This window comes from Xyrauchen texanus, chromosome 34 (assembly GCF_025860055.1).
Source record: "Xyrauchen texanus isolate HMW12.3.18 chromosome 34, RBS_HiC_50CHRs, whole genome shotgun sequence".
NCBI lineage: Eukaryota > Metazoa > Chordata > Actinopteri > Cypriniformes > Catostomidae > Xyrauchen > Xyrauchen texanus.
The window spans coordinates 24,039,350-24,051,823 of NC_068309.1; positions in this window are offsets into that span (position 1 = coordinate 24,039,350).

Below are 12,474 nucleotides of genomic sequence, written 5' to 3' on the forward strand. Positions count from 1 at the left end.
TATTAAATATATTAGTTTCATTTTATTAGAAGATCAAACTAAGGGGTATCTGCAAATAAATTATGACCTTTTCTCAGAAGCAACTTCACTTGAGCCATTTATGCAATTATTTTTAACAAACTGCTCTGAGGGCCATTTTTAATGGATATATAAAGTCAGTTACAACCACAGAACAAACAAAAGGTGAAGTTCATCGCAAATGTCATGCTTGAAAAGTGCTTGTGCTATCTTTATTTTTCAATAAATTTATTAATTTTCAAATAAATTAATATTTCTAGTATTATTAATAAAATTTAGTTAAAACGTATACCATTTAAATTGATGGAATTTTCAAATGCATAAACCTTTCAAATAAGCTGAAACTGTTTTTTTCAGTGCAGATAATATAAAGATATTCATTTTTAGGCATGGCTTAAAAGGCATCCTCCACCCAAAAATAAAAATCCTGTTGATGTTTACTTACTTTAATGGTGTTTCAAAACCATATGAATAAGCCCAGACGGAATCTGCTGACTTTTTTGTTGTTGTTGTTGTTTTTTTCTGCATTTTCTGCTCTTATTTTGTTTGAAAATTTTCAGAATTCTGTGGAATTCATTTAAATACAGTAAAAGTCTATAACTGAGTTGAGAGTACTACAGTCTTAATGGCAATAATTTATAAACAAACACAAATGGGGTGAATCATGGGTGTCCTAAATCTGCTGAGTTTTCTGTGTGCATATTGTGTATGGGACAACATACTTCTGTGTGCAACTTTATTTTTTCTGTGCAACACAAAAGGATATATTTGGTAGAATGTAAGCCTCAGTCTCCATTCACCTTCATTATATCCTTTAGCCAAACATTCTGTCAGACATCTCCTTTAATGTTCCAGAGAAGACAGAAAGTCATATGTGTTTGGAACAATTTTGGGTAAACTTTCCCTTTAAGTGTCCAAATGTGTTTTGGGTCCACTGTATTTACTTGTGTCAGGCCCTCCTCCAGCACACTGATGAATTCAACTACAGCACAAAGTCATTCATTGGCAAAGGGCTCCATGTTATCCCATCTTTAAAGACTGCCATGAGTGTCTAAATATTTCCACAAATCATCTGTAATTTTATAAACTAGCCACTAACTCAATCTGTTATCAAATGCTGGTCAAAAAGGAATATGTTTTGACAGTGATTAAGTACTTTACAGCTTATGCCAGAAAACAAAAACAGAATGTACATAAGTAAAACAGATGGACGAAAACCTATGAAAGTCAACAAATTTGCTCAGTAATCAAGTTAAATTACAGCCAGTGAGAGATGAGATGTGAACTAGAAACTAGGCTTGTTGTTGTGCAGGAATATCCTCATTATGCATGTGTTAAAAAAGTTCATCATGACCTTTTGATTAATCCCAAAATTCAGAGCATAGAACAGAGAGTGTAACAAATATATTATGGTTAATTTAAACTCTTAAAAGGAAAAGTTAATGCAAAAAATGAAAATTAAGTCATCATTTACTCACCCTCATGTGTTTAAAACCTATATTACTTAAGCAGAATATTAGCTCAGTCACCATTCACTTTCATTGTAAAGAAAAAAGATTAAGTGAACCATGACTGAGGCTAACATTCTGCCTAACATCTCCTTTTGCGTTCCACATAAGAAAGAAAGTGATATGGTTTTCGAACAACAGGGTGACTAAATGCAGAATGACATTTTTGAGTAGACTTTCCCTTTAAAGATTGTTTAATCTCAAAGTGATGTGTATACAGCTGATAGATAAAGGAATCTTAAAGAGTACTCTCTTCCACAGCCTAATTAGAAATAGCAGAGTAAGTATTGTAAAGGGGAAAGTTCTAACCTTTGTGGATGCGTAAGTTGCTGTGTTGATGCATTTCAGCTTAGACACAATGCTGATCTCAGGAGAAACAGCAGCCAGACTGCTGTGTGACCAGTGCAATAAATAAACACACATGCACACATACCCGTTCCACTGTATAGCTCTTGAAAACGGTCCAACATTTAGCCCAGACACACTCCAACTGAATTAAGGTGATTGCATTTTTATGCCATCACAGCTTTGGATGATGTATGGCCGAAGGCAATGTAAAGTGAAAAGTGAGATTTGAAGGCAGAAAAATGCTGAGCTGTTTGCCACACCTCCCTAAACTGTGCCATTATCTCCCAGCATGGTTGGGAGGGTTACTTTTGAAATATCCACTACAGATTACAGAATACATGCTGTGAAATGTAATTTGTAAAGTATTACGTTAGATTGTTCAAGGTCAGTAAGGTATTCTAAATACTTTGGATTACTTCTTCAGCACTGGTAGATTTTTTCACTTATTTTGACTAAAAACTCATGTAAAGACAAAATACACATGTTAAAAATACATTCTTTGAAAAACCTAAATATCTTATGCAGTGTTGTTTCTTAAACAAGGTAAATCAAACTGATCTTGTTTTATGGATTTTTAAATATTTTTACAGAAAAACAAATATGATTTTTTCTAATATCAAAAAAAGAAAATATGATCCAACGTGAATTTTCCTGATAAAAAAAATATGATTATGTCTGGTAACGTTCATGTAAAATGGCTAGAAATAGCATTTTAGCTTAGCGTAAAGCTGACAATTTACACAAGGTTTATTTCTATTTCTTCTGCACTAAACTTACTTCAAACTTACTCCTATGTCAGCTTGTATGAATGTAACACATCACAAGAAAGTGTTTCACCGCTGTTCAAATGCACTTTTGATCACATCATTTATATGTATAAATGTTTACCCTCTGAAAGGATTAAATATTAAATGAAACAAATGACAATAAAATGCAAAGTAATCTCTTCAGTAATCAAAATACTTTTTGAATGTAACTGTATTCTAATTACCACTTATTTAAATTGTAACTGTAGTGGAATACAGTTACTTATATTTTGTATTTTAAATACATCATCCCATTACATGTATTTCATAACTCCCCAACCCTGTTGTGTGTTTGTGCAGTGGCAAGCATCTGTTAAAGAGTATAGTGACAGTATAGATACAAGTTCTAGCAACAGAAGCATTTCTATACTAATGCATAATAAATAAATACATTACTATTATAACTTTAAATAAATATATAATATATTACAGCCATAATGTAGCTAATCTTCCTTTACGTATTTTAATTCTTGAATGAAGGACTCATTAAATGGATAGTTCACCCAAGCTCCAAAAATCACATAAAGGAAACATAAAAGTAATCTGTAATACGCCAGTGGTTTAATCCATGTCTTCTGAAGTGATATGATAGGTGTGTGTGAGAAACAGATCAATACTTAAGTCCTTTTTTCCCCACTTTCACATTTTGAGTTTTAGATTTATAGTAAAAAAGGTCTTACATATTGAATTTATGGATTACATTTATGCTGCCTTTATGTGATTTTTGGAGCTTCAAAGTTCTGGTCACCATTCACTTGCATTGTATGGACCTACAGAGCTGAAATATTCTTATAAAAATCTTAGTTTGTGTTCAGCAGAAGAAAGTCATCCACATCTGATGGTATGAGGGTGAGTAAATGATTAGACCATTTATATTTTTGGGCGAACTTTCTCTTTAAGCTTTTTAAAACTGTTTTCTCATCTCATCAGGCAAGACACATTTGGAATATTTCTTGTCTTTGACAAGCTAGGTGTTTTGCAATTCTATGCAGCAGACATAATTAAGTGGTATAATAAAGAATAGAAAGGAAGTGTAATTAGTAGGCATCCTGTGAAGCCCTAATATCACAGATGTCAAATTGTTTTGTTCCTCTCCCTTTGAGTGAAAATAAAAGACTTGTCTATGAAATGCACAGCCTATATTCTCAACATCATTCCCAAAATGTGCATGGGAAACCAGTGAAGAAACTCGGTGTGGTCTTGTTTACAAAAGCATTACATTTTAACATAGCTGAGGAGAAGATTGCCCTAGCCGACTTAATTTATACATTTCATTATTTGTTTTTGTAATCTAAAAAGTGCAAGATATTTTTGTCTCAGAGATTAGGTTTCACAAACTCCTACACTACTCAAACACTCAAGTTTTGAATCGCCTGTTTTCCTCTGTCAGTAGAGTTTAATATCTGTCACATATTGTGACGAAGGAGCCAAGATGCAGGATGGCAATGAATGGGGGGTTTACAGGGGGAAAAAATTAAAACAAAAACTCACAAGGTTGAAAACAAGTATAACAAGACATCAATAAAACTGAAAACAAACCAACTGAGGATAACAGGAAATGACAGGAACAACACGACTGGACTGGAAACAAAACACAATGATATTTGGGCCAGTTGCTATGTAAAATCCTGGGCCGATTTCTCTTCTCAGTCCAGCCCTGATTTTAGGGACACCCAAAACACATACATCGTTGTATGAACTAAAATGAATATTGATAAATCAATATTAATCAGTCATGCCAGTTAATTGGCTGGTAATGGACGATTTTGAGATAATCAACATCGGCTGATTAGCTGCTTAATGGAAATGTTGGCTCCAATTGTGTCCGTTTCAACCTTCCAATTTTTGTTAATTTTGAGTAAATTGTTTGCAAAATTTCAAAGAGTTAATTTCAATGTATATTTAGATATTGTCATCATATCGGCCATCAGCCACTCACTCTCTTTATATATCTGTATCGGCCATAAAAAAAAAGAAATGGTGATTTCATCCATTAGGATTTCAATAAACATTACTCCCCCAAACCAATCTAGTATGAAATATAGAAAAGGGAGTCTAGAAAATATTCACAGGACCATTATAGAACCTAGGCTTTTCTGAGAGACTCCCGTTATGGAAGCAAACAAAAAGTCATCGTAATTCATCTATCTGGACTGTTGCCAGGGGTACGAGACATTTGCTCCAAGGCACTGCTGTGAGGAAAAGGAAAGGAGCTAATAAACTGTTATGTGGGGGAGTGAGAAAAATATAATATTATGCTCAAATTCTGTGACAATGGGCAAACTGATGAATCAAAATGTTGTGTTTGACGATGAAAGTAAAAGTTTTGGCTTTGTGTAAGCTTATGCTTGATAAGATAAAAAATAAGATTGAAATATCAAATATTTCCATGGTTCATTTAGAGCAAAAACAAAATGCTGATTGTAATCATTGACTTGAGAATTCCTTTTAAACCTTGCTTTAAAAAAAAACTATGGAGATAATGAATTTAGACAGTTACATAACACAGAGCCACTATCTAAAAACTGTTTTCTTTTACATGTGTGGGAATGTTTTAATGTTCCCTTTCTCCTAATACCCTAACATTTGAAAATCCTCCCTTTTAGAAAGCAATTGAAAATGACTAATATATAAATATGTAAGCTAAGAGTTTACTGAAGGATCTACATATGGATGGCCTCTCATGAGATTTTACTGAAAGATGCTATAGTTTTTGAGAAAGATTTCAGTTGTTCAGAAGTCTTTGTCCACTTTGAAAATCTGTGATTCAAAGAACCTAGAAAGAAACAAAATGTTAGGATTTTGTAAAATGGACCTGAAATTAATAATAAATGTGGTGTAAAATGAATAAGAAACATAGAATTCTACACTATTTCTAGGCCACTAATGAGATTTGTGACATTGGATTCCTTGGTTCAAAAGGTCAGATCTCATTGCTTTCACTGAAGCACAAAAGAGGCTCTATGTAACATTCTCATATCATGCTGGGACAACATGGATAGCCTCATAGAATAAACGTTACTATAACTACATTTTTGCAAACTGACTTTTATACGTGCCGAATTCTAAGTTTTGCGACGTCTTTCTGGTGAATTGAACACTAGAGGCGCTACAACAACTGTGTTTTATTAACATTCACACAAATCATGAATGCAATGGCTAATTATGACTTTATAAACACTTATTTTTCATACAATTATTCACACACTGTTATGTTATGATGTCGAAACACTTACTATAATGCACCCTTAACCGTTGGTTAAGGGTGTCTGTTTTGTGTCTACCTGTCCTTTGATTTTAGATCACTATTGGTTAGGTTAAGGTTACATTTGTAGGTTAAGGTGGTACGTTTTACTCCTTAAAACCTCCATCTAAAAACCTCACCTGATTATGACACCGTTCAACTCGCTTTTGGCACCTCCCGCTGGACAATTAACTGGGAAACTGCAGCAAAACGTAATAAGGTACATCATTTTGTTTTGAAAAAATGTTGACACAGTCATGTAGGGCCCTATTAACTTCGTAAGAAGTTGGTAGTGAAAATTGACTATGCAATGAATGAAAAGAATGATTGCATTCTTTCGTGCTTTAACTGCATAATTGATGAATGTCAGGCATATTTCTATGACAGTGACATACTTCTTTTATATGAATGAAAATTGTGATTCTCATCAGGATTTGGTATGCTCTTTAAATTATAGAGAATGCAAATGTTATTAATCATTTTCATCTACTGACACACAAATCATATTAACAGTGACTGTATCGGAACGCACTTCATTTCTTCTGGTCGACTTTGAAAAAATAAATGCATTTATTGAAACAAATATATTTCTAAATACAAATTACACTCCAAACAAAAATTAAAATATAATCAAAATAACAAAGTAAAAAAAAATCATACCAAATACAAACATTTTACTCTGTCCAAACTGTCCAAAAACCCCAATAAAAATTAGAACATAAATACAATTTATTAAATATAAACATAATGATAATAATTGAAAAAGAAGCCATGACCTTTAGATAACTGAATACAATCTCATAATTATGATTTATTTCTCTCAAAACAGCTATGACAGTGATTGTCAGCAACTTAAGTTAAAGTTCCTCTTTATTTTAAGAGTTTGGACATTAACTTTATTCCCATCTGCTGGTGAAATCTCCAAACTGCAAATGCAGGAACTGAATTTGGACTTTGCGCTGAGTTAAGACGTGGTGTTGAAACGTCTTAGCGCAATTACCAAATTCGAAGGAAAATAGCTAATTGTGCTTTGCGCCACTTCATTTACATACAATACACCCACAGTTTGCGCATGCACCCACAAATAGCGCAAATACTCCCACCCACCCTCAGTTGCGCTGGCATGAAAACTGCACTTAGAATTAGCGTTCTCACGAAAATTGGATAAGACATTGCGCACGATCGTAGCGCTTCAACTTTAAATAACTTTTTAAAAGTGTGTGTGTGTTTGTGTGTGTGTGTGTGTGTGTGTTATATTGTCATGCTGAAAATATAATTAAATAAAACTGTACAAAATTAAAAGAATGCAAAACAGAATCATTTTCACAAGTAGACTTAGACTTTTAGACCTCAATGTATCTGTTTTATTTGTGTCCTGCTATAGGCAAAATTGCTTTCGTCACATTGCTCTCAATCCAGGTATGTTGTATGAATAATAAGAATACATGCAAAAATGCATAGGCAATATTAAATATATTTGTGTATAAATATATCTGTGGAATATTTTAGTGAAATCTTGAATCTGAGCCACTGGTATGGAAATATTTTGTTACTTAGAAGTGCTCACTCTGGAGAAGTCTCCCAGGCAGAAGAGAGTAATACCAAGAGTTAATCATGGGACATCAGCCATCACAATCACTTCATAAGATTTATCTGTGCTTCAGGCTAATGGCTGTTTGTGTTAATATCCTGGATATTAACAGGATAACATCTCTTACCTGGGCTTTTGTGCGCTGTATATGAAGGCTGGCCATACGCTACTATTATTCCCATTGCTGGAAAGGGCTCTGTTTGAATTCCGAGAGTCCAAATACAATTGCGTAAGAATAACACCACTGGACCCTTTTTTCTCCAAAAGCAATGCATAAAAAGAAGAAAATTATCATACATTTTAAGATTGGATTGCTGGGAAAAAATGCTTCCCCATAAATGTACACATAATGATGGTTAATGATATTTTATTTTCCTAAGTCCTGCATTCTGAACCACTCTTTTTTCAGATAGCACTTTGGGAAATGAATGTCATTCATAATTCTCTCCAACAAATGTTAATGTGGGACGGAATGGAATATTGTAGACATGAGAAATGTTAAGGCTCATAGCGCCCTCAAAAGAACAACTCTAAAAGATTTAAATTAAATGTCATATTCAGATATTAACATAGCTCTTAGCAAAAGTAGAAAAAAAGAAAGAAAAAAAGCCTCCAAAACTTGTGACCAGGAAACTTGCCTGAAATAATGTGATTAACAATACACACGACTTGACCGGACAAGAATTTGACATGAACTCACCAAGACGGCAGCCAGTTTGAACATATACATTCAAAGCGCATCGTGTATGTATTCTTTGTAACTAATAATAAACAAGAAACACCTGGACACCAGAGAACAATAAACCAATAACAGGAAACAAGACTTTAAAATAAACGTCTGACCAAACAAAAAAAAAAAAAAGATACTTAAACACAGACATGATATGAACAGTAGAACTAAACTACAAAATATATGATAAACTTAATACAAAAGGAAAAAGCATGAACCTATAACCAAACCAAATTTAAAAACATATGAATTACAAACACACAAAAGCTTATAGAATCTCAAACAACTTCAGAGATTATCCTCAGCAGAGGTGAAAAGAAATTGAAAAAGTAAAATAAAATTAGCATTCCTCATACTGTCATGGAATAGAGTTTAGTTTAGATTCTAAATAAAAGTCAAGAAATCCCATTTACTCAGATCTATGTATTCAGAGAGTCTATGTAAATGAAATAAGTATTTTAGTAATTGACAATCGCAATGTATCCTATTGATTTAGTGTCATGTCTATGTATCAGTGTCCACTGATATGCCAATGGAAGAACTGTGTTCATTAAGCAATTGGGAACATGACAGTGAAATCAAGCTCCTCGATTGCCTTTAGATATTTAAAAAACTAAAGATCAAAGCCGGTCAGTGATATTCAGTATAGTAAAGCTTAACTGAATAGCATAAAATAGTTGCATAGCAGATGACTGTCAAAACTCTTTGTCAATCAGGCTACAAAACACACCAGAATTGTTACTTTTGCAGTAGTTAAGCAAACTATACCAAATGATTGAAAGCTCGGAAACTATCTCAGACATTATTAGTATCACCAGGTGTCCTGCTGTAATTAGATACTGTTTCTGCTGACATACAATGCTGTCCAAACACTGAGTGCATTTATAAACAACTTTCTGTTTACTTACTAATGAAACTACTATTTATTTTCTGTTATCGTCTGACCTATCCCTTGACCCGTGTGGCGCATTAGAAAAATCTGCTTTTCACAGTGCTGTCCTCCCTTGAGCTTTAAAATAGTCACAAAAATCAGTTCAGCAGTTAAACTTTTGTTGTTTCTCAGAGTTTACTATGGTTTACGTTTATATTAGTGTTGGTTGTTATTATGAAAAGCATTAAAACTGCATAAAGAATTGGAACTGTAATGGTTTTGTTAAAAAATGCTTCTGTTTATGTAGCTACAATTGAAGCACAATAAAGCAATTTACATCTGCTTTTCATTCATAGATAAGTCACAATTTTCCAGGTAATTTTGATAAATGAGTTCTGAAATAGAGCATGCAAAGTTTAGCAACTTCAGCATAGAACCCACAGGGGCTAAAGAAGATTCTCCATGCTGCCTAAATGAGTTTTGCACATTTGCTCAGCTCCTGTGAGACTTTCTGGAAAAAGGGCAGCATTTCCCAATCTGTAGTCCTGAAGAGATGTAATTTCGCAGTGATTTAGCATTCTCAGCTTGCATTGCTCAGCAATCTCTCTGTTGTCACTAGACTGGAATAACTGTGAATATTTGTACAGTATGAGCTCAAGGGTCGGTTTGCAGCTCCAGTGAATGTGGACTTCTTTAAAGACAGCAATCCATCAAAATCAACAACATAGATCGGGTATGATGATCCCAGCACAATCATTTAAAATGAAAAATAATCTCTCCTTGAAAAGGTTTGGCCAAAAGACATGGAAAAGCGTTAAAAATATTGATCCGAATGCTAAGCTCTTCCTGCTGGAATAGCAGCTATAAAGCAGCATTTTTTTACATGCCCAAAATAAAGGCAGGCTGAAGACAGCCTAAAGCACTAAATTACAAATGATCACTTGGGCCAAACCTCACTAGGACAGTAATGTTTTGCAGCGTAACTTAAAAGTGATATAATTAAAGCATATCATTTTTTCAATGTTAAAATACGTTCTCCAATCTCACATTAATATGTAGAGACAATAGTATGTAAAGCAAAGTATAGGATGATACCCGTGCTAAGTGTAAACTCTTGCAAAAATTGCTCTTTGTTTTTTTTTTTTTTTTTTTTTTTTTGAGCAACCCAACTGCCCTGATGTCTCAAACAATGGCCCGAGTTAAGAGCAGGAAACCTGTTTAAAAACAATGTTATTTTTGTAAATCCATTTGTTGGAACAGAAAATACACACTTGACCCTTAACCTAACCAAACTTTGCATGCACTTTAAATGGTAACACTTTACAATTAGGTTGTTAACATGAACTAACAACGAACAATACTTTTACAACATTTATTAATCTTGCCTAATGTTAATTACAACTTATACTATAATACATTTTTACCTACCTACAGTTTTCTCATTGTCCTACTATATGGAATATTCCAAGTATTTTGGACATTTAACACAATATCTCTTCAGTTGCCTTTAAAATGTTATTTCATAAAAAATATTTAATAAAATAAATAAATCAAATAATGTCTCTTTCACAATTGTTCTTGAATGTGTCACATGGCAGGAAGTCAAATAGTCAGTCAAGCTACAAATCCGTTTCATTGATAGTTGGGAGTATTCTTTTTCATAATTAATAATATTCAATTTTGTCTGCTAAATTCACCCAGTAGCACTTGACTGAAACACTGTAATGGTAGTGTTTAACAATAGTTTACAACATTAGTTAACATGATCTATAACAATAAACAATACTTTTACAAATGTTATTCGTCTTTGTTACAGTTAATTACAAAATATAGTATAGTAATACATTTTTAAAATCAAAAGTTGTATATGTTAACATTAGTAAATGCACTATGAACTAACATGAACTTACAATAAATAATTGTAATTTTATCAAATAGGATCAACAAAGATTATAAATGCTGTAAAAATCTATTGTTCATTGCTCATGATACCTAATGTATTTCTAATGCAAACCAATTAAACATTGTTGTAAAGTGTTAACCTTTAAACAATATATTTCTACACAAGGCAAAGCATGAAAAAAGAAATCAGATTCTGACAGCGTGCAATAGTGGGTGAATATTCATAACAACCTATGTCCACAATTACTAGTATGATTTACTTGATATTTACAGTATTTTGCAATTTTCTCTACATTTAGATTTTAAAATCTACTTAACTATAAGTGAGTGAGTAAATCTATCTTTAATATTTTAGTAAATCCAGTAACTTTTTCTTACAAATATGAAATACCTTGTGCTTAAATAAACTTAGTACAATTTAAATAAACATCATATTAAAACTTCCCCAAAGCAATCAGACTTTTGGACGCTTGATCTCTCACGATAAATATACATCAGCACTGCACTTTATTAATCTTACACTGAATTGTCATAAAATATATTCACTCTTAACAACACACTGACGACTGACTATCAACCGACAGCCTGAATGTCAATACAACACTATTCAACCTACTGTATATTTTATATATATAATTTTTATTGTATACTGTGTATTCTATATTGTGTTTATGTGTATTCTATACTGTGTGTATTGTATACTGTACATTGTATATTATAATTTGAATATTGTGTTGTGTGTGTTTGTGTATAAAATATATGTAAATTGTGTTGTGTAAATCTGATGTTAATTGTAAATTGATATATGTCTCATCACTGTCATGACTGCTATGTTGCTTGGAACTCTACCCAAGACATTCCAACACTGTTGCACTTGTGTATATGGTTGACAATAAAGGTATTCGATTTGATTTGAAAATGTTTCAAGCACCCCGCAGGAAGCGCATGCCCCCCGTCTCTCGAACCCCTTCGAGGACCCGGAAGGCTCCCAAGTGCTCCAGAGACGGACGACCCAGAGATCGAGACATTTGCTCCGGAGTTGGTACAGACCACTCCGTTCCCCGGTGGAGGGCCGGGAAGAGAACCTTCAATTAAAGGTATTTTTTGCACATTTTTCAATAATAGAGCAATTTCCTCTTTCTGGGTCACCTGGCTCGCAAATGCTGTTCTCACGGCACTCTGCCGCCACACCTCAACAGTCCCGGCATGCTGGAAGCGGACCCCCCACTCTCAGCCCCACGACTGTTCCCCGGCCAGCCGGTTCTGACGAGTCCAGAGGACACCTCTACCGGACCTCCTCCTCAGTCACTAACCCGCCCCCTGCCGGGTGTGCGGAGCAAGGTAAGTGCTTCGAATCTTTTCTCAGCACTAGAGCCTTGGGACGCATCCTCGCCTCCCGGGTACGTAAAAAATAATCGTCCCCTTGGTGCCCTTAGCACGGAGCTTGGATGCGTGG